This window comes from Ambystoma mexicanum, chromosome 13 (genome assembly GCF_040938575.1).
Source record: "Ambystoma mexicanum isolate Mex_15411 chromosome 13, UKY_AmexF1_1, whole genome shotgun sequence".
NCBI classification, from domain to species: domain Eukaryota; kingdom Metazoa; phylum Chordata; class Amphibia; order Caudata; family Ambystomatidae; genus Ambystoma; species Ambystoma mexicanum.
Window position 1 is genome coordinate 793,325,784 of NC_090938.1, and position 19,566 is coordinate 793,345,349.

At 49.2% G+C, this 19,566-nt stretch overlaps 1 protein-coding gene across 2 annotated transcripts in view; it reads left to right on the plus strand.

Moving 5' to 3' along the window:
* Positions 1-19,566, plus strand: part of CCHCR1 (coiled-coil alpha-helical rod protein 1) — a 166,489-nt gene that overhangs the window by 127,724 nt on the left and 19,199 nt on the right. The gene's annotated exons all lie outside the window — the stretch shown is intronic.

The window sequence follows — 19,566 nt, forward strand, 5'->3', positions numbered from 1 at the left end:
GCTGACCCGTAGGGACAATAAACATTTTTGACCAAACCATTCCTTTAAGAGCTGCCGTCGGACTGCAGGGAGGTCCTTGTCACGGCCTGGGCATCGACATTTACTTGCTACGGACACAAATTGAATTGTTTTGCGATTTGGTGCCGTCACAGAAGATTGACCCTCTGAAGGTCACGGCTCCTCAAGTACTTCCGTATTTGCAGTCATTGGCTAAATCGGGGCTGCTTCACGCCTCCATCAAGGTACATTTGGCGGCTGTTTCCTGCTATACCATGTCACCGGGGCGGTCTTCACTGTTTAGTTTAGTTTATTATTTATAGAGCGCGCCAGACCCTGGGGTATCAGGGCGCAGAACATAAGAATATGCACAGCTTAGTTTCAGGTACAAGTTAAATAGGATAGTGCAGGGGTATCAGACAAATTGCAGTAAAGGCAGATATATACAGGCAGTGATTATCAGGTACACAAGGTTACAGTAAAGGCAGATATATACAAGGCAGTGAAATCAGATATACAATAATAAAAGACACAATAATATTCTACATACATCAGGAACATTGCATTGCAGGAAAAGGCTAGTAATAGGGTGCACTTAAGACTTCAGGTTAGTACGTCAGCGGATACCATCATATCGGAGTGGTTAGGTGTCATTTGCTCTCAACCAGTTGGTCAGGTTCTGTCTGACATTCACAAAGGGCTGTGGTTCTCTAATGCCATGGGGTAGGGAGTTCCACAGCTGCGCAGCCTTGACTGGGAAGCTGTGTCCTCCTATAGTAGCAAGTTTGAACAGCGGGACTTGTAGGCAGTTTGCGTTAGTTGTTCTTATGGGTCTGGTCGAGGTTCTTATATGTAGCCTATCCTTGAGGTAGGGGGTGCTTTGTTGTTGAGGCACTTATGAGTGAGGGAGACAATTTTGAGTTGAATTTTGGCTGAGGTGGATAGCCATTTGTATTCTCTTCTTGCCGATGAAATATGCTCATTCCTGTTAATCTTAAGAGCTGCTCTTAAGGCATTATTCTGGAGGACCTGATTTTTATGGATGGTCTGTTTATTAGCCCCAATGTATAGTCCATTGCAATAATCCAGTTTGGAAAGTATGAGGGCTCTGGCAAGCGTGATGTCTGTAGAGAGGAATTGTTTGCTAGCTCTGATAAGTTTGTATCTGTATGCAGAAGCTGAGGCTAGAGAGTTGACTTGTTTAGCAAAGTTCAAGGTGGCATCTAAGTAAAAACCTAGGGTCTTTACTTCCTTAGCTACTTTTATGTTATTTCCATCGATAATGAAATTGGCATAGTCCAGGCTGAGTTTAGATGTGTATGCTGGGGTGCCTAGGATAATGAGCTTTGTTTTGTCATCGTTCAGGCATAGACCATGTGTGGCCAGCCATGCCTGAACGATGCTGTATATTCTGTTCACTAGGGCCAGATCCTTGGCGTAGTCTCCTGTAAGCGGAAGGAGGATCTGGGTATCGTCTGCGTAATTCGTGTAGGCGATACCCAGATGATCCATTTCATCAGAGGGGCTTTGTGAATACGTTGTAGAGGGTAGGTGACGCACAAGAACCTTGTGGTACACCACAAGTTATAGGGATCGGGTCAGCCGAGGCTGATGGAGAGAAGACTCTCATGGTTCGGTTACTCTGGAATGACTGATCCAGATTATGGCCTCTTTAGAGAAGTGGACTGCCGAGTCTAGATGGCTACATAGGACTGTGTGGTCAACTAAATCAAATGCAGCAGAGAGGTCTAACAGGAGGAGTAGCGCTGCTTGGCCATTGTCTCTGCACTGATCTATTTGGGCCTTAAGATCGATTAAGGCTGTCTTGGTCCCATGTAGCGGGCGGAAACCGGATTGGCGGGTTCCGAGTAGATGGTTAGATTCAAGGAAGTTTTGTATTTGCATGTATGCCACTTTGTCTAGGATTTTTAGAAGAAAGGGCACTGTAGTAATGGGCCTGAAGATAGTGGGAATGGCCGGGTCGAGGGTTTGCTTCTTTAAAAGTGGCAGTACCCAGGACTCTTTTGTTGTTCGGTACAGTGCCTGTGGTAAAGGTTGAATTGATGAGTTTAGTTATGAATGGTGATAATTCTCTTGCCGGATCCTTAATCAGTTGGGCAGGGCATTGATCGCCTTTACAGTTGGAGGGTTTAAGTCCCAGAATAACATTTTCTACCTCAATGGTCGAAACCTTAGAGAAGCAGAAGCGCAATTCTTGTTTGGGATTTGGTGGTGGTGTTATAGTCAGCGGGATGTGAGGCGTTAGGGATGCTTTTTTTAGGGCAATTTTAGTTTGCAGGTTAGCTACTTTGTGAGTGCAGACTGTATGCTAGTGCACCATTTTTTATCCTTGGTGCAGTTTTCTTGGGGAACAATCGGTGTTTCCAGTTCTTTCAGAATGCTGAACAATTCTCTGACACTAGATTTAGATTGAGATATTCTAGTATTATACGTTTCCTGTTTGGCTAGTAGGATGTCTTTCTTATGTTGGGATGATGCCATGGCTAGGTTATGTTTATTTTCGGCTGAAGGAGAGTGTCTCCAAATAGTTTCAAGCTTTTAATTAGCCTAAGATTTTTTAGGTGAGGGGTGAACCATGAGTTAAGATGTTTTTTCGGTTTACTGTTCCAAAGTTTGAGCGGAGCTATGTGCTCGAAGGCTGTATTGATAGTTTCATTAAATTGTTCGACTAACATATTGGGATCCATATTGTCTGGGATCAGGTTTAGTTGCGGTAATATAATGGGTAACAGTTTTTCCGCTGTCATAAGTTTTTTTTTTTTTATTCCTCGTGGGCATAGGTGGGACAAGTGAGGCCTGGGCCGTGGCAGAGTTTGTTGTTGCTGTGAATAGTAGCAGATGGTGGTCAGACCAGATCTGGGGTACAGTATCTGTGATGGTAACTTAACAGTTGTGTTCCGCTATCCAGTCAAGGATTCAACCTTTGTTATGAGTAGGAAGGATAACTTTCTTGGAAAATCCCAGCTCTTTTAAGATCAAGGCAGTAGCTGTAGACTGCGTATCCTTGATGTCATTATAGCCTAGGTTGAAGTCGCCTAGCACTATTGTTTGGGAAGTATTTTGTTAAGTTATTGGATAGGGTATTTGAGATATCCTCAGTGAAGGTTCCAATGGGGCCTGGGGGCCTATAGATGAGGAAGAGGTTTAATGTTTGGGAGCTGGCAGTGGCAAGTTTGACCGTGAGACATTCGCAGGATTTCATAGTTGGGGTTGAGATAATTCTCATGTCTAGACTGATTTTAGCTATGATTGCTAGACCCCCACCTCGAGAGGTGAGTCTGTCTGCTCGTAAGATGGTGTAATTATCGGGAACTGCTAATGAAAGGGCAGTGCCAGCCGCGTCATGCAGCCACAATTCTGAGGTAGGCAGGAAATCGAGGTTGTCTGTGTGAATGATATCTGAGATCTCTGTTGCGTGTGCAACTAGAGATCTGGCGTTTGTAAGCGCACCTTTGAGAAGGTGTTTGTGGCTTTCAGTGTTAGGGTGCAAGGTGCTGCGTTTATCTTTGGCGACAGGTTTAGTGCAGTTTTGAGTGGGTCTTTTGGGGTTGCAATATTTCCTAATGCACTCTGCAGTTACCATCAAGGGTGAGTGTTTTTTATGGAGATGGAGTTGTTGAATTTCTTTGCTGGTAGCTCATACAGTTTAGACAGGTGCGCGTAGTCTTTGGTTTCTTTCCGTGGTGCTACATGGCCTTTGTAAGATAGTATCTTCTTGATGATGGTTTATTATAGGTCCTGTGATTTGATGTGCGTCAGGCATGGTGGGGTAGGAGAGGTGGAGGGACCTAGTGCAGTGGAACAATATGTTGACTTTGGTAGCTAAGCTCAGTGATAGTGCTGCTAATATGAAGGTAGAGGCGATGTATAGAGGTGGTCGGGCTATCCCATTATGGGCAATGATAATTTGTTTACCTGGATTTAGAGAGTACATGCTAGCTGGCTCAGTACAAGAGGCTGGATGCTACTAGCAAGCTAGGAACAATATGGATGTAAAGTGCACTTTAAGTTGTATAGTACAGGCAGGCTAGATGCGAATATCAGGCTAGATACAATTTTAGATATCAGAGTACATGATAAAGATGACTGAATACAGGCAAATTGGATATGAATATCAGGCTGGGTGCAATCTAGATATCTAAGTTATAGTATGGCTCGGTACAGGCAGGCTAGAGGCAGCTACCAGTATGCAGAACATATATAGAAAAGGCAGGTAGCGCTGTGGGAGCAGTGACTATGCTAACAGACTGGAGGTAGCTTACAGGTGGCTGAGTACTGAAACGTGAGAGGCTAGGGAGCAAGCGTAGTACAACTTGTGCCTCAGCCTTTGGATGGCACAATAAGCCATTTGAGTCAGCTGCGACACATAAGCATGAACATAGCCAGGAAGTAGGACACTGAGAGAGGCTGTGAGAGTAGGTAACGGTTAGGTATGCAGTGCGACAGTACCTTGAGTTTAAGTCCAGGTTACCGGTCCGGAGAGGCAGGGGTTATGGCAAGAGGCAAACTCGGGCAAAGACAGGCTGAGACGGGCATCAGCCTTTGTTCCTGTTGGCCTTCGTTCCGGAAGGCCGACTCACGCCTCCCAGCACCGGATTGGCCCTCTTAAGGATGGTGTGGGCCAATAGGTGATGACCGTGGCCCGGCAGGGCTAAGCCGCCAGGAAAAGAACACAAGGGGGGGCTAGGCGGCCATCTTGGAGTGGTCGCCGCCTCATGCATCCAAATGGGTGCAGTAAATAAATATCCCTCAGGTGCGGGTGCGGGCAGCCTTGCTGGGCTAAACGGGGGTTTGCACGGTGACGGTGCGCATTAATCGCGCTTATTCCCAAATTGGAGCAAGATGTGGTGATGTCAGCGGGTGTAGGCAGGAATGGAATCCAGCCTTACCTTCGTGAAGGGAGCTCCTGCTCCACCTTCACCGGGGGGTACACTGTTCCTCCAGTGTAGTTGGGAGTTCCTGCTCCGTAGCGGCGGTCTGCACTGTGATCGCACTGTCTTGTTAAGGAATTCATCAAGGGACTGTTCCGCTCGTTCCTGCCGGTGAAGGATCCAGCCCGGCATGGGAACTCAATGTGGTGCTGACTAGGCTCATGGGTGCCCCATTCGAACCTATGCATTCAGCTCCACTCAAGTTTCTGTCATGGAAAACTGCTTTCCTCATGGCCATCACCTCTACAAGATGAGTAGATGAGATTCAGGCCCTGTCCTGCAAGCAACTTTACTTGACTTTCCACGAGGGTGGTGCTGCGGACGCACCTCTCCTTCATGCCCAATGTTCAGTCGGAATTTCATCTCAACGAGCCCTTGGTGTTAACTGTGTTTTTTCCGGCGCCCGAGTCTCCGGTGAAAGGAATTTGCACTCAGTGGATGTGGCTTGAGCGCTGAAGTTTTATGTGGCCCGCACAAAGAGTTTCCAGAAAACTTCTCAGCTTTTTGTTAACTTTGGTCCTCTGAACCATGGGAAGGCCCTGTCCAAGGCTTCCATTTCCAGATGGCTCTCCGGCTGCATCACTCATTGTCACCGGTTGGCAAACCGACCGCTGCCTGGCCGTCCGTGAGCCCATTCTACCAGAGCGGTCGCTGCTACGACAGAGTTGATGTCTGGTGTGCCCCTGCTGGACATTTGCAAGGCTGCTACGTGGTGGTCGACAAACACCTTCACGAAATTCTACTGCGTCGACAGAGATTGCAGGGAGGAGTCCAGAGTCTGCCAAGCAGTGCTGTGCATCCTGTTCGCTTGAAGATGAGCCTCGTGAGGAGGTAAGAGTAATTTCTTCTGTTGAGCCTTGCCACCTCCTGTGGTTGTGCATGTGTGTACTGCTATGTATTTTATTCATGACTATGTGAATCCATGCCAGACCCCATGCTGGAGAAGGACACAAGTTACTCACCTGTAACTGTTGTTCTCCAGCATGGGTCTGGCATGGATTAATATGCAAACCCTCCCGCCTGCCCCTCTGTGGCTCTTCTCTTGGTCCTACTGCCACTTTCCTTGCTACCAAATCTGAAGATGTCTGCCAGAGGAGGGGCTTAGGTGGAGGGCCGTCATTAGCTGGGGGCATCATGACCCAGAGCTCAGTGATTGGTTTATAGGTGAAAGACAGTTCAGAGATGAAACAAACTGATTTTTCTGTTACCGAGGATTCCCAGCCTGACGACTGGGAATATTCATGAGCATGTCAATCCATGCCAGAACCATGCTGGAGAACAAAAGTTACAGGCAAGTTACTTGTTCGTTATGTTTTCTCTTTCGGAGGCTTTGCAGGTCTGGGTTGAAAAGTGCAAGGGCATCTCCCTACTTGTCGTCCTATAAGGTCTTGCCACCTTTTGTCTAAGTTTAAGCTGCTGTCCTGGATGAGCTGCTTCCTTGTCGGTTGGCCTTGCTCGTAGTGTGCTCTCGTGATCCGCCTTTTATCCCAGTGGGCTAAGTAAAGGGCTGTCGGGTGTGCGTGATTATTGTCCATTGTCTGACTCATTGGTTGGGGCAGTCAGGAAAACAGTTTTAGTTTTAGTCCGGTGAATGTCACAGTGTAAGAAAGTGTTAATGTTGGAAAAAGAGGGGGGTAGGGTTTCGAGATATCCTACAAGGTAGGATGGGGAAGGGTGTCCTAAGGAAAGGGGCGGTTGGAAAGGTGAGGTTTGTGGGGTTGGTGAGATGAATAAGGGGGATTGTGGGAACAGTAGTGCTTTATAGGTGCAGATTGGGAATTCAGGAAATAACCTGAGGGACAAGGATAAGGTATGATTGGGAGTATTTGGGTAGAAAACAGGGATTCTATGAGATGTGGTTTCCGAATGCAACAGGGTTTGGGCTTCTAGTGTATGTATCAAATATGGAGGGGTTGTTGGATAAAGGGGATTCTTTGGGTGGAAGAGAGGTAGATGTAATCCGGCCTACAAAAGCCTCAGAGACCTAGTCTTCTTCCTCTCCCTCCTCCACGTTATAACACTGTGTCACACCTGGGACATTCCCCTGAGCATATCCCTGGGCTCCCCTACCCAGGTGATCCTCCCTTGCTCGTCCACCCCCAGGATTGTGATCTGAGAGCGCCAGCCCTTCCCAGGCCACCAAGGTCTACTCCGGAGAATACCTTCAGGTTTCTCAAAGACCTCACACACTGGTTAGCCACCTCTGGGAGATGGCCCTCTCACACCTGCTATCCAATGCGAAGGGAATGGCCCTCACATACATGCTATCCAATACGAAGAAATGGACCTCACACACTTGCTAGCTACCTTTGGAAGATGAACCTTTGACACCCCCTATCCACCTCTGGGAGATGGACCGCACACACCTGCTATATAGTGTTCAGGTATTGACCGGACGCGCCACCTTCCCACGTCTCAGGGGTAGACCCTCTCACACCTGCTACCTCCTTATCGTTTTAAGACTGGGGCCCAGTGCACTTTGTGGGGAGGATGTAGTAGAGGAGGCCATGTATTCTCTACGAACACTCGCAGTATCCAAGAGGAACAGCTGTGGTAGACATACCCTACTCATCTGCCAACTTCGTTTGCCACCCTAGTCAGCCATTTCTTGCTGTTTTTCTCATTCGCATACTGTCTTCCGATAGCCCTGCTATTTTCCCCATTGTAAGGAAGGCATGGTATCAAACAGTGAAGACAGAAACAAGTGATCAGTTCAAGGGTGCTTATTGAACTTCCAATGGGTTGATTGAATGCCCATTTAAACCTAAATCTATGGATCGGGGCAAGCTGTGACCATCAAATAATAAAGCAGTCATAGTTGAGTCTCTGTCAAAATAAAAGGGCCTATAACTAATAAACCTATTGCCAATCCTTACTTCTAGACACAAACGGGTGCAGGACAATGGTGTATGCAAAAGAAAAGTGTTCATGAACTATGTCCGGACGATTGAGCAGTTGGCTTCCCTGCCCCACGTTTTTAGCATGGGGCAAGGTGGCACATATGACCTTCGCACGCGCTCTGGCTTCTCGGCCACGAGGATACAGTTCAAAGCACAGACATCGGGGCCTTCTGCCAAAGCCTCTTTTCCAGTAACCGTCTCGTACTGCAGAGGGTCTTTCGTAACAAACAAATCTATCGGGATTTTCCCCTGCGCAAGTTCTCGCTTTCAATGTTGATCATGGGTCTTCCTCCTTCAGGCTGAAACCCCCCTTTTTATCACAATGTTCACACTTGGTCTCCCTCGTTTGGGCTCGGACCACGGATCTCCCTCATTCGGGCTCAGACCCTCTTGATATGGATCAACCTCGTTCATGCTCGGACCCTCTTAGTATCAAAATTGAAGACTTTTGAATGCACGATTGGTTTTGCTTAAACCTCTGCAGGACCACTTCGATTCACTTCACACAATATTCTTATCAATCTTACACTTTAGTTTCTCTTGGCGGGATACCTTACAGAGACCTTCGATTGACCACATCCACGGTGCCGGGCCACTCTGTTCATGGTATTGTATCTTTCCTTCTCAAGTTCAAACATTCATCAGCAGTTTAGCTTTACTCAGGTCTCATCACACACATTTAACAATGTTGGTTCCAGCGCTCATTTTACAATTTTGCTGCTGGCAACATTGACTTCAACACAGACCGGGCTTGTGTTGGAGTTTCTCCCCAACACACTGCCTGTGTTGCTTCCCCTGCAGCTTCTTTGTTCTTGGAGCCAAGGACGATAGCACGGCGGCTGCTGCTCCTCCCTGCCTTGGTCAGTTACGCGGGAGGGCCCTCGTTATCTTCAACACACAATGCATGATTCTTCAGTCTGGTTTCCTGACCTTATGCTTTCTGCCATGTAGGTTTCTTGAAATAACGACTTCTTGCTGAAAAGGTAATTGGCATTTCCCTTCTTAAGAACCCTTATTGGTTTGCCATCTTTCTCCCCTCATTCAGCTGCCGACTCAAAACTGCTGTTCCTTTGTGTGCTTTGCCTCGCTCAGAGTGTGCTCTTGTGCTCCGCCTTTTATCCGTGTGGAGAGGTTTAATGAAAGTCGGGTGTGAGTGATTGTCAGTAATTTCCCGACTTCGCCTGACCCTAGTAGCGGGACATGTCCGGTGCACTGCTCTGGTATGAGTCTGTTTTCTCCCAGAGCAAGTGTTGGGGAAGGGGGGGGTGGGGCGGGGCGGAGATAAGGTTCCCAAGTATCCAACCTGGTAGAATGGGTTAAGTATTGCAGGGGGAGGGATACCACATCTCCCCATCTGTTGTCCCCGAAGACCCCTCACCCAGGTGATCCTCACGCACTGGTCCAGGGTCTGGATCAAAAATCGATGGCCGTGCCCTGGCCACCTGCGAGGGAGATCATCAGGCACCAGCGGGTGAGACACCTGGATTCTCACACGCTCCATTTTCTTTGTACTTCGGTTTGCATTGCTTTTCCCTCCATCTCACTCCCATTCTCACCGTGCCTCTATTCCATGCGACTGGAATGAAAGCACTGCCTCTTATGGGAGCAGTACTCTCTGGGTGGAAAGCTGCTTCTCCAGGTCATCATTTGAGGGCTTTGATGGTGCTCTTCGTAGCTTTCACTTGGTCGCGCTTCTCCTCTTGGTCCTCGTGCACAGGAGGTGCTTTTATCATTTTCCTTTGCTACTGTGACATCCAGAGCACAGACCACTGTGTTCGGGGATGTTCTCTAAAGGTACGTGAAAGCCGAAGGATCCTAAAAAATCACTGCTGTGGTCAAAAGTACTAAAGAAACCTGCTTCTTGGTGAACATCGCAAGATTATCCTCCTCCTTCTGCCTCTAAACCCGCCACAGTGCTCTCTGTCATTTAGAAAATGATGGCTGTCTGAAAACAGTCAGTAGAAGAGCCATCGTTGGACAAGAAGGAGCTGTCCTCATGGCAAGCACAGCCCAGGAATATGTATCCTGTATATTTGTATTTGTATTGATTGATTTATAGAGCGCCTTACACCAAAGCGCTGTACAATGGAACAACATAATACATAAACAAACAATATAACGGTTGAAGCAAATACATTATGAATCAATCAACAAAACAGTGAAAAGATCAGTTAACTGAAGGGGATAGGTAGAGAAGGGGAGTGGGAGGGGATAGGGGGGGGAGTGGTGGAGAAGGGTAGGAGGAGGGAAGGGGAAGGCTGAGAGGGGGGGAGGTAGGAGAGGGGGGAGATAGCCGGGGGGAAAGAATAAGGAAGGGGGGAGCGGAAGGGGGAAGGAGTTTCAGGAAGGAGAATGGAGGAGGAGAGATTTAAGGGAAGTGTGGAATGAGGTGAAGGTGGGGGTAGAGCGGATAGCAAGAGGAAGGGAGTTCCAGTGTGGAGGTGCTAGGAGTTGGAAGGAGCGGAAACTGGATGAGGCACAAGGGGACGGAGGTACAGGGAGAAGGAAATGGTCAGCAGACCGATGGGAACTGGAGGGAGAGTAGGAGAGAAGGGAGGCGAGATGAGGGGGAGCAAGACCATGGAGAGATTTGAAGACAAGGCAGAGAAATTGAAATTTAAGTTGGGAGTGAAAAGGAAGCCAGCCAAGGTAAGAGAGAGAGAAAGGTATGGAGTCACGGGAGGTAAGGAGTCAGAGGGTACAGACAGCAGATTGGTAGATAGATTTAAGAGGGGCAAGATGAGAAGCAGGAAGTCCAAAGAGTAGGGAAGAGCAGTAGAAGAGGCGAGAGAAGATGAGGGAGGAGATTAAGAGCTTGGTAGCGTGGAAAGTGAGAGAAGGACGGATTTTGCAAATATTGAAGAGGTGGTAGTGACAGGTGAGGGAAATATTTTGGGAGAAGGAGAGGGAGGAGTCGAAGAGAACACCTAAATTACGAGAGCGAGAGAGAGAGAGATATAGAGAGAGAGATATATGTGTGTGTGTCGTCGGCATAGAAGTGGTGGGAGATGCCAAACAAGGAGATATTGGGGGCAATGAGGGAGGTGTAGACAGAGAAGAGGAAAGGACCAAGTACCGATCCTTGGGGTATGCCAAATTCAAGAGGATAGGTAGGCGAGGACAGGCCACCCCAGGAGACAGTAAAGGAGCGGGAAGAGAGGTAAGAGGATAACCAGTTGAGGACAGAGCCTTTGAAGCCAAAGGAAGAAAGAGTGTGAAGGAGGGGATGATCAACAGTGTCAAAGGCTGCAGAGAGGTCGAGGAGAATAAGGATAGAGGATTGTTTGGCATAGCGAGCAGAGAGAAGGGAGTTAAAAATATAGAGGTGAGAGCAGTTTCAGTGGAATGTTTGGGACAGAAGCCTGATTGGTAGGGTGGCAGGAGAGAGGAGTTAGTGACAAAGGATGAGAGCTGAGAGTAGGCAAGGCGCTCGAGAAGCTTGGAGAGGAATGGGAGAAGAGAGATAGGTCTGAAGTTAGAGGTGAGAAGTGGATCAGCAGAAGGTTTCTTCAAAATAGGGATGATCGTGGCATGCTTGAAAGCATAGAGAAAGGTAGCTGAGGAGAGACAGATGTTGAAGAAGGAGGTGAGGTAGGGGATAAGAAGAGGGTAAATCTTAGGGATGAGAAGGGAAGGGAGAGGGTCAGTTGGGGCGGACGTGGGGTGGGCTTTGGATAGGAGGGTGGAGACTTCAGAAGGGGAGACTGGAGAGAAGATGGACATGCAGGAAGAGGGAGGGGAGAGGAGTAGAAGTGAAATCTGAGGGGGGGGTGGATTTTTTGACGAAGGGTAAGAATCTTAGAGGAAAAGAAGTTCGCGAAATCAGAAGGGGAGAGTGTAAAATTGGAGGAGGGATCAGGAGTGGGGGGAGAGAGAAGTCGAGAGAGAGTTTGGAAGATATAGCGAGGGTGAGTGGCTTGAGATTGGAGTAGGTTGGAGAAGTAAGAGGATTTAGCAGAGGCAAGACAAGAGTCGTAGGGTGCGTGGTAAGAGAAGTAACAGGTTTGGTTAGAAAGCGAGGTAGTTTTGAGCCAGAGTCTCTCGAGATGTCGGAGAAGGCGTTGCATAGAGAGGAGTTGAGGTGTAAGCCAAGGTTGAGATAGTTTTTGGGTTGGGCGGAAAGAAGATGGAGTGGATCAAGGGAGGAGGAAATAGAAGAGGAAAGGGAGGATAGAGCGTTATTCGCAGATAATAAGGAGAAGTCTTGGAGAGTTGGAAGAAAAGAAGAGCAAGTGTCAATAAAGAGGGAGGGGTCAAAGTTGCGGAAATCGCGCTGTGAGTAGATTGAAGGGAAGGGGTTAGGAGCGGAGGAGTGTGGGAGAGGAGAAAGGGAGAAAGAGAGTAAGGCATGATCAGAGAGATAGATAGAGACAGGGGAAGAGGGGTAGGAAGAATTGAAGATGAGGTCCAGGGTGGAGCCAGAGGAGTGGGTGGGGGAGGAAGGAAGAGGGGAAAGGAGGTAGGAGTCAAAGATGGAGAAGATTGAGAGGGAGATGGAGATTAAAATCGCCAAGCAGGGGAGACAGGGGAGAGGGGGAGGGAGAGATAAGCGAGAGGAGGTGATCCAGGTCTTCATAGAAGGAAGAGAGAGGGCCAGGGAGACGATAGATAATCAGGAAAGAAATAGGGTGGGGGAAGAGATGAAAGATTTGTAAAGGAATTCAAAGGTAGGGAAAGAAGGGAGAGATGGTGAGGAGGAAGAGAAGATGTACTTAGGGTGGTAGAGGAGGCCTCCGCCACAGGCAGTAGCGCGAGGGGTGTGAGAAAAGGAGGAAGAGGAGGTGGTTAAGGAAGCAGGGACAGAAGTGTTATGGGGGGGGGATATCCAGGTTTCAGTTAGAAAATGGGAGTTGAGGCGAAAGAACCGGTCAAGAACAGCTGCGGTTTTGTTGCAGATGGATCTGGCGTTCCAGAGTGCCATGTTCAAGTGACTGGGGTGGTGGGCGGTAGGGGGGTATAGAAGGTTAGGGCGGTGAGAGGGGGAAGAAATGTGACAGGAGTGTGGGGGGCGATAGGGGAGACGGCTGGGCATTAGGAGGGAGAGGAGAAGGAAGGAGTAGTGAAGGGGGGGAGAAAGGGTGGTGAAAAGGAGATTTGGAAAATTGCATAAGAGGGCTCAAAGAAGGGATGAGTAAGGAAGGATCGTTGCTGAAGAGTCTTGTGACGGTGAGGACAGAGACCAGTGTAGCAGCGTCAAGTAGGAACAGTAATCTGGGGACCAAGTTAGGAGAGTGATGGGGAGAGGGTAGCAGCAGACCAGGAGTAGAATGGAGGGGCACCTGCCACAGACAGGTGAGGGTCAATGGGGGGGAGGTGCAGGGACGGAGTGGAAGCGCCAGGCAGCATTACCAGTTGATGCCAATGGAAATCCCAGGCCCAGCGATGGCAGAAGGAGGACCAGAGCCAGAGCAGGGTCATAGACAGCAGGCACCCGATACTGCAGACAGTCCAGGGCTAGATGGTAACCGCAGGCAGTTGAAGGCAGGCTGGTCAAGAAAGGGGTCGTAGACAGCAGTCAACTGATACTGCAGGTAGTCGAGGCCCAGGAGGTGACCACAGGCAGTCGATGACAGGCCGGTCAAGGGGGAACCAGAGTGACCTCACCTAGACCTAACCAGGTGTCAGATCATCAATCGGGGCATTGGTGGAGGGCCCAGGCGATTGGTGTTGGCAGATGGTACCTCAACCCAGCCTCGTGACCACCAAGTCAAGAATAGGGAGAGCTGGGGGTTCCAGATCTTAGAAAGGGTCAGTGGTGGAAGGGGCCAGGGTGGTTAAGGCAGGCAGCTGAAGTCAGGGTGATGTGGTGCTGCTCTTGTTCTTGGGCGGGGAGGGACGAAGGCACCAGGACTAGGGTGGTAGTGGGGGTATGTGAGGAGTAAGGGTGTTGGGCAGGCCGACTGAATCCGGAGTAGTAGGCTGCTACGACTGGTCTAGAGTTGGAGAAGACCCCAGGCAGAGGTGCCAGGTGCAGTGCGGACGTTCCAACAAAGGAAATGGGGCAATCAAGGAGGATGGGCAGGTACAGAAACCCTATAGCGCTGCACCCACTCCTGAGAGGGGAGGGCCGCAAGGGGCGGAGGGAGGAGCGGTGTGTAGGCACCAGTATAAAACCAGTTGTTGAGGTGGGTGAGTAGGTAGAGCGAACCAATTCAATTGCGCCCAGACGTGAGCAAGGAGGGCAACAGGTGGATGGAAGGGGTATTAAGGAGGTCTTGGTGGGAGAATTCAGGCAGCCATGGTGGTCAGATGATGCGGCGATTCTCCAGACTGCTCTCGCTCATGTGGGAGGGGGGGGCTGCAGGCGGCAACAGGCGCAGTAGAAAGGCACCAGTGGAGGAAATCAAATGGTGGATGGTGCAAAGCGGGGATCCACCATAGCTGCAATCACACTTGAGTTGGGAGGGCCGCAGGCAATGGGACCAGGAGTGGTGTGGGCACCAGAGAAGAACAAAGGTCAGTCAAGGAGGGAGGGGTGAAGCAGCAATGTTCCGTGGGTGAACCCTCACCAGAGCGGGAAGGGTTGCTGGCGGCGAAGTAGGGTTGGGATCCTAAGCAGCCACACTGGGAGGACTTCAAACATCAGAGGCAGTAGGGCTGGAGCCGGGATCCTGAGTAGCCAGCCAGGAGGAGCTAGGCTAGTGAAAGTAATCCCATGCAGCCGGAATCGGTTTCAGGCGGGGCGGGCCGGTGGCAGCGGCTCAGGAGGCACCCCAAGCAGTCGCGGCCCTGCCAGGACCCAGAGTGAAAGGTGGATGGCCCAGGGACAGAGCAGAGGCGATCCGAGCAGCCCTGATCCCGCTGGGACCCCACGCTTGTCTCCGGCGGTAGATGACCGCAAGCGAGGCACCAGGATTGATTGCGGGTGCTGGGTGACACTTATGTGGCTGAGCCCATTCAAGAATGAAGGAGGGCAGCTGGGAACTAGTGCAGCCTGGGAACTAGCATAGTGAGTGCAGATTCGGGAGGTGGGAGTAATAAGTGGCTGCGGGTGGGCTATCCATTGAAGGCTGCAGAGGAGTGGGGAGCTGGCCCCCCATGGAAGGCGAGGGGGATGGCGAGAGCGACCTGCGTCAGGTGGTTGCAGGCATAGACTAGTCACTGATCCGACATCGCACCCAATGGTCTGGAAGAGGTAGCTGTGTCTGGTTCAGTGCTCTCCATCATTGGGTCATTGTCCTTCTTCAGCCTTCCTCCAGGACTTCCCTGTGATTCTGGTGATTCCATGAACAGCACTGATGTCGCTGGAGCTGTCCCTTATGGAGAACCCATTGATGAGCCTTGTATGAAGATCAAGTTCCCATTCCTGGCACATGTCCACACGGAGGAGGTGTCCACTGTTGGCAATCTTTCAAGAACCCAAGAAGGTTCTTGTTATAGAGGCCATTATTGTTGGGAAGAGGGGCTCATGGGGAGTGCTTCCTAGGCCCCACCAGTCGAAAGCTCTCCTTTCGAGGAAGTGCCCTGTACTTTGAGGAGGAAATTGATGTTTGGGGTACTCTTGATAAGATATGGCATTCATAACGCGCCTATACACAAGTGTTACAAGGCGCAACAGGGTTGATCTTGTAGGGACTGGGTTGATCCAAAGGAAGCGTCCGCTTATGTTCTTTCGCACGGCCCAATGATCACATTGCATCTTTGGGCCGCAAGCGGAGGGCTAGGCTAATTGATTACATTTCTACGTAAGACATCGGCACTAATTGTAGTCGGTGCATTTTCGACGAATGTTGCACTTTTTTGCTGCAAAATCCGGGGGGGGACCCCAAGTCCCTCTTACTACCCCCAACCTCATATATGCCCAACCCCTCATGCGTTTTACCACTGAAAAATAAGTGCTAAACTAGTCGGCAAAAAATGTATTCGGTGAAGGGTTTTACCTGCCATGCGCTTTTGAATCCAACCAAAGACACTCCATTTGTTTTGGAACCGCAGTGAGGAGGAAGTCCAGTTCTTCATTATCCAATCCAACTCGTGCGTCTCAAGAAGGATGGCCCTGTGCATACAGACTGCAGCATGGGGGTTTGGTCACGAGGTAGATGAGGGTGCAAGGGAGGGCGGGCACGCATACCTGGACAGTTGGTGGGGGTGCCTGTGCTTTGACTTTAAGCACCCCATGGAGGTGAGTTGGACGCTGAGGGGGGACTGTGCTTTGGCTGTGAGCACCCCATGGAGGTGAGTTGGACGCCGGGGGACTGTGCTTTGACTGTGAGCACCCCATGGAGGTGAGTTGGACGCCGGGGGGACTGTGCTTTGGCTTTGAGCACCCCATGGAGGTGAGATGGGCGCCGGGTGGACTGTGCTGCTTTGGCTTTCAGCAATCCATGGAGGTGAGAGAGGGGTCACAGGGGGCTGTGCTTTGGCTTTGAGCACCCCATGGAGGTGAGATGGGCGCATACTAGGTAGGGGAGTTCTCTGAAAATGGAGGTGGAAGAAAGAATAATCGTTCACTGATCTTAATCAGCTCTGTGAGCTACCATCCCTGCTCCAGGTATGCCCTGGTGTGATGGTGTGAAGTCATTGTTTATCTGTGGGGTTCCAGCCTGAGAGGCTGGAGTAGTCCATGCACGGACTCTATACATGGCACGGGTACTTGGAGAACTACCATTGCAGGCGAGTACCTTGTTTCCACTATGCCCTGCTTCTCAACTGGACCTCTTCTTCTTGCTCTGCTTACTGAGGCCTGCTCCTGTTCATGGGTCCAAGCTTGCAGGTGGGTGGCGCACCCCTTCCAGGGTGGAGCCCCGGTTAGGAATGGTTTGTTTGCTTGTGTGTGAGATGATCATGGCTCACCATGGTGCACACACATTAAAGGGTCCTGTTGTGTCTTTCTGTCGAGTGCAGTAGGTCATGGGAGAGGCCTATGGGGACATGTTTCTCTACATTCTAAATCTTTCATCTTGGGAGGGGCTGTTTGTCACTGTGTGATTCTGATTCCTACCACACACCTACCTTTAATACATTTGGCGAACAAAGGGTGAAGTAAATATTGCAAAACATTGCACAGCTTTCTGCCTTTTGTTTAAAAAGACATTTTTTCACATTTTGGAACAGCACACTATTTTCACAGAATAGGCAACAACGAGCCAAATGCGTGTTTCAAATCATTCTAAAAGTAAGTGATTTGATTTTGAGAATACAATTTTGTACACTTTACAGAAATCTCAAGTTGTCTCTTGCCACGTGTGGACAGCACAGCCAGTTTTGCATCCTTTCCATGCAGCCTGGACTGGGGAGTGATGGCAAAGTAGCTGCCATGTGGGTTTGCTTTGTAACCAGTAGCACTTTGTGTTTGGAGGTGTGTGGGTGTAACCTTATGGGGAAAAGCAAACCTCGAATCCCAGAATGCAAAGGGCTGCTGATTGAAAAACTGTACTATGGGACCACTTAAGCAATACAGAAAGCTTTGGTGGGTTTTAGTCTCCTCTCTGTAGCTCCTCCGGCTTTCCTATGCCGAGTTAAATACTCTGCCAGTCTTGGCATCCGCGCCCATGTCACTCCACAAATCTGCGCCTTTTAGTCCTGCATTTAAAGTTCAGTATCGTACAAGAAAGCAAATTGACATGAGCACAAACGCTACCTATGGCAGAACATCTACGGTCCTATAGGAGACGACGCAGGAGCTCTGTCTCAACGTATTTCTATGATCATTTCAATAAGGTTCTGTTAGATGGCAAAAGTGAGCAGTTTGTCATTATTATCTTTATTGACCTTCATAAATTACGTTGCATGCAGATTAATTTTCTTTGGTTAAGCAATCCAAGGTGATCGCTGTCCATCGTGCTAGTTGGGAGACATTGCATCTACACTCTTGGCTAACATGCACCCTTGGTTGCAGTTTGTCACCCAGTAGACCAGAATCTGCCTTTAATTTTCCCATGAGCATGTGGGATTGGAGCTAGTAGAGTGGGGGAGGGTGAGGGGGCACTTCATATGATTTTGGGGATGACCATTTGGAGAGAACATGGTATCCCCATAATTTACCTGACTTTAGAACCCCTTCCGACAACCCCAACAATAATCCCTTCACTAATGGGGTCATGCTTTGTCATCCTACCATTCCCCTGGAAAGTTCTGGGATGAGAAAGAATAAGAGTTACCCAAGTGAACATCCCTTTCCCAGTACTGTGACGAAGACCTCCATGAACCCACAAGGCAACCGCAAGATCAGTACTGTGACGAGGGAGAAGTGCAGAGGCATAGAGATTACCTATGGGAACTGCAGTGAGCGGTCGAGTGGTTGCTGGTTTCCTATTGGCCTAACAGTTGAAATGGAAGAGGAAAACCAGGAAGTGTTGTCAAGCACTCCCTGGAGGAGCAAGGAGCAGGGATGTTATGCTGCAGGAGAAGGAGCTGTGGACCAGAGGCCTTGCCAGCGAGAGTGGGGGGTCCTTTGCACATCTGCGAAGTGCCAAGGACTAGGGGAAGCCCAGGAGGCTCCCTCTCTAAAGGACTTAAAGCGTCTAGCCCTCTCTGGAGGAACCAGAGGCCCAGCCTTCCCAGGAGCAGTCCAAAGCAGAGAAGATGTAGTAGTATGAAGCAGAGAAACTATGGGTGGGGTGCAGGGGGTGGGGACTGCAGAAGCCCAAAACTGAAGTAGAAAGACTCTGAGACCAAGCAAAGACTACCGGGAGAGACCCTAAAAGTACAAGGTTGACCGGGACGGTTGGTAGGGGCAGAAGGGAGCAGTGGAATAACATGACTTAGCCAAACTGGGGAAGGAGGGAAACTCTGGTTAGTTAAAGTAACCTTCCCGAACCCCCCAAGAAAGAAACCGAAAAAAGACTAGTTTGGGTCGCACGCCCAAAGAAGATTACCCTCGACAGTCCTCTTCAGAGTCGCAGTGGTGGCGGGGTTGTGAACCAGATCTGCGAGTAAGAATCGCTGAAGGAACTGTGATACGGGTCTCTGACCCACAAGCAGAGTGTGACACAAGCCATCTTCCTTGTGGCAGTACCCAGGGGGTAAGGTGGGAGGAATCCACTCCTGAGACTTGTGGAACTTGTCTTTTCACCTTTTTGAACTCTGGAAAAGAGCTTCGAGTGGTCAACTGAGAGACAATATTCCCTTTTCACTTTATATTAAGTTTAGCCTGCAATAGGTCTAGTTAGGATTTGGACACAGGGCGGAGAACTTCACTTTGGACATTCTGACACAGATACTAGTTGAGACAGACAAACCCCTCCTAGAGTTAAGACTTTTCTACAACCCCTGTTTTTGTTGTCAAATAAGGGTTTACCAACCACCATACTACCCTTGTGTCCGAGTCTTACTCCTACACCTTAACACTGTTTATATAAGTGGGCCTTTTGCAAGCACACCGTGGCCAATAAACATATGCAAAGTCGTTTCTCGGTGTCATGAACAGTCAATATCACCTGACTTAAGGTTAATGCTTTTATTGCTGTTGCAGGAGGAAATGCCATGTTGGCCATATATTCAAACATGTGAGCTAGAGATCATACAAATCTCTGCAGTGACTGTTCAACACACTGACATATACCACTGTCATTGTTCTGCATGTTCTATATTATGCATACATCTGAACACGTCGTACTAATCAATCACTAAATCACATTTGGAGTAGGTTTTCTTCACCAAGTTGGTCAATTTATCAAATGGTTACTCACAAATTAGTGGAGTTTACTGCCTTCAGAAAAAACTCATTTATTTTTCTTTCCTGGCATTTAAAATTGTATTATGGAGAACATTTTTAT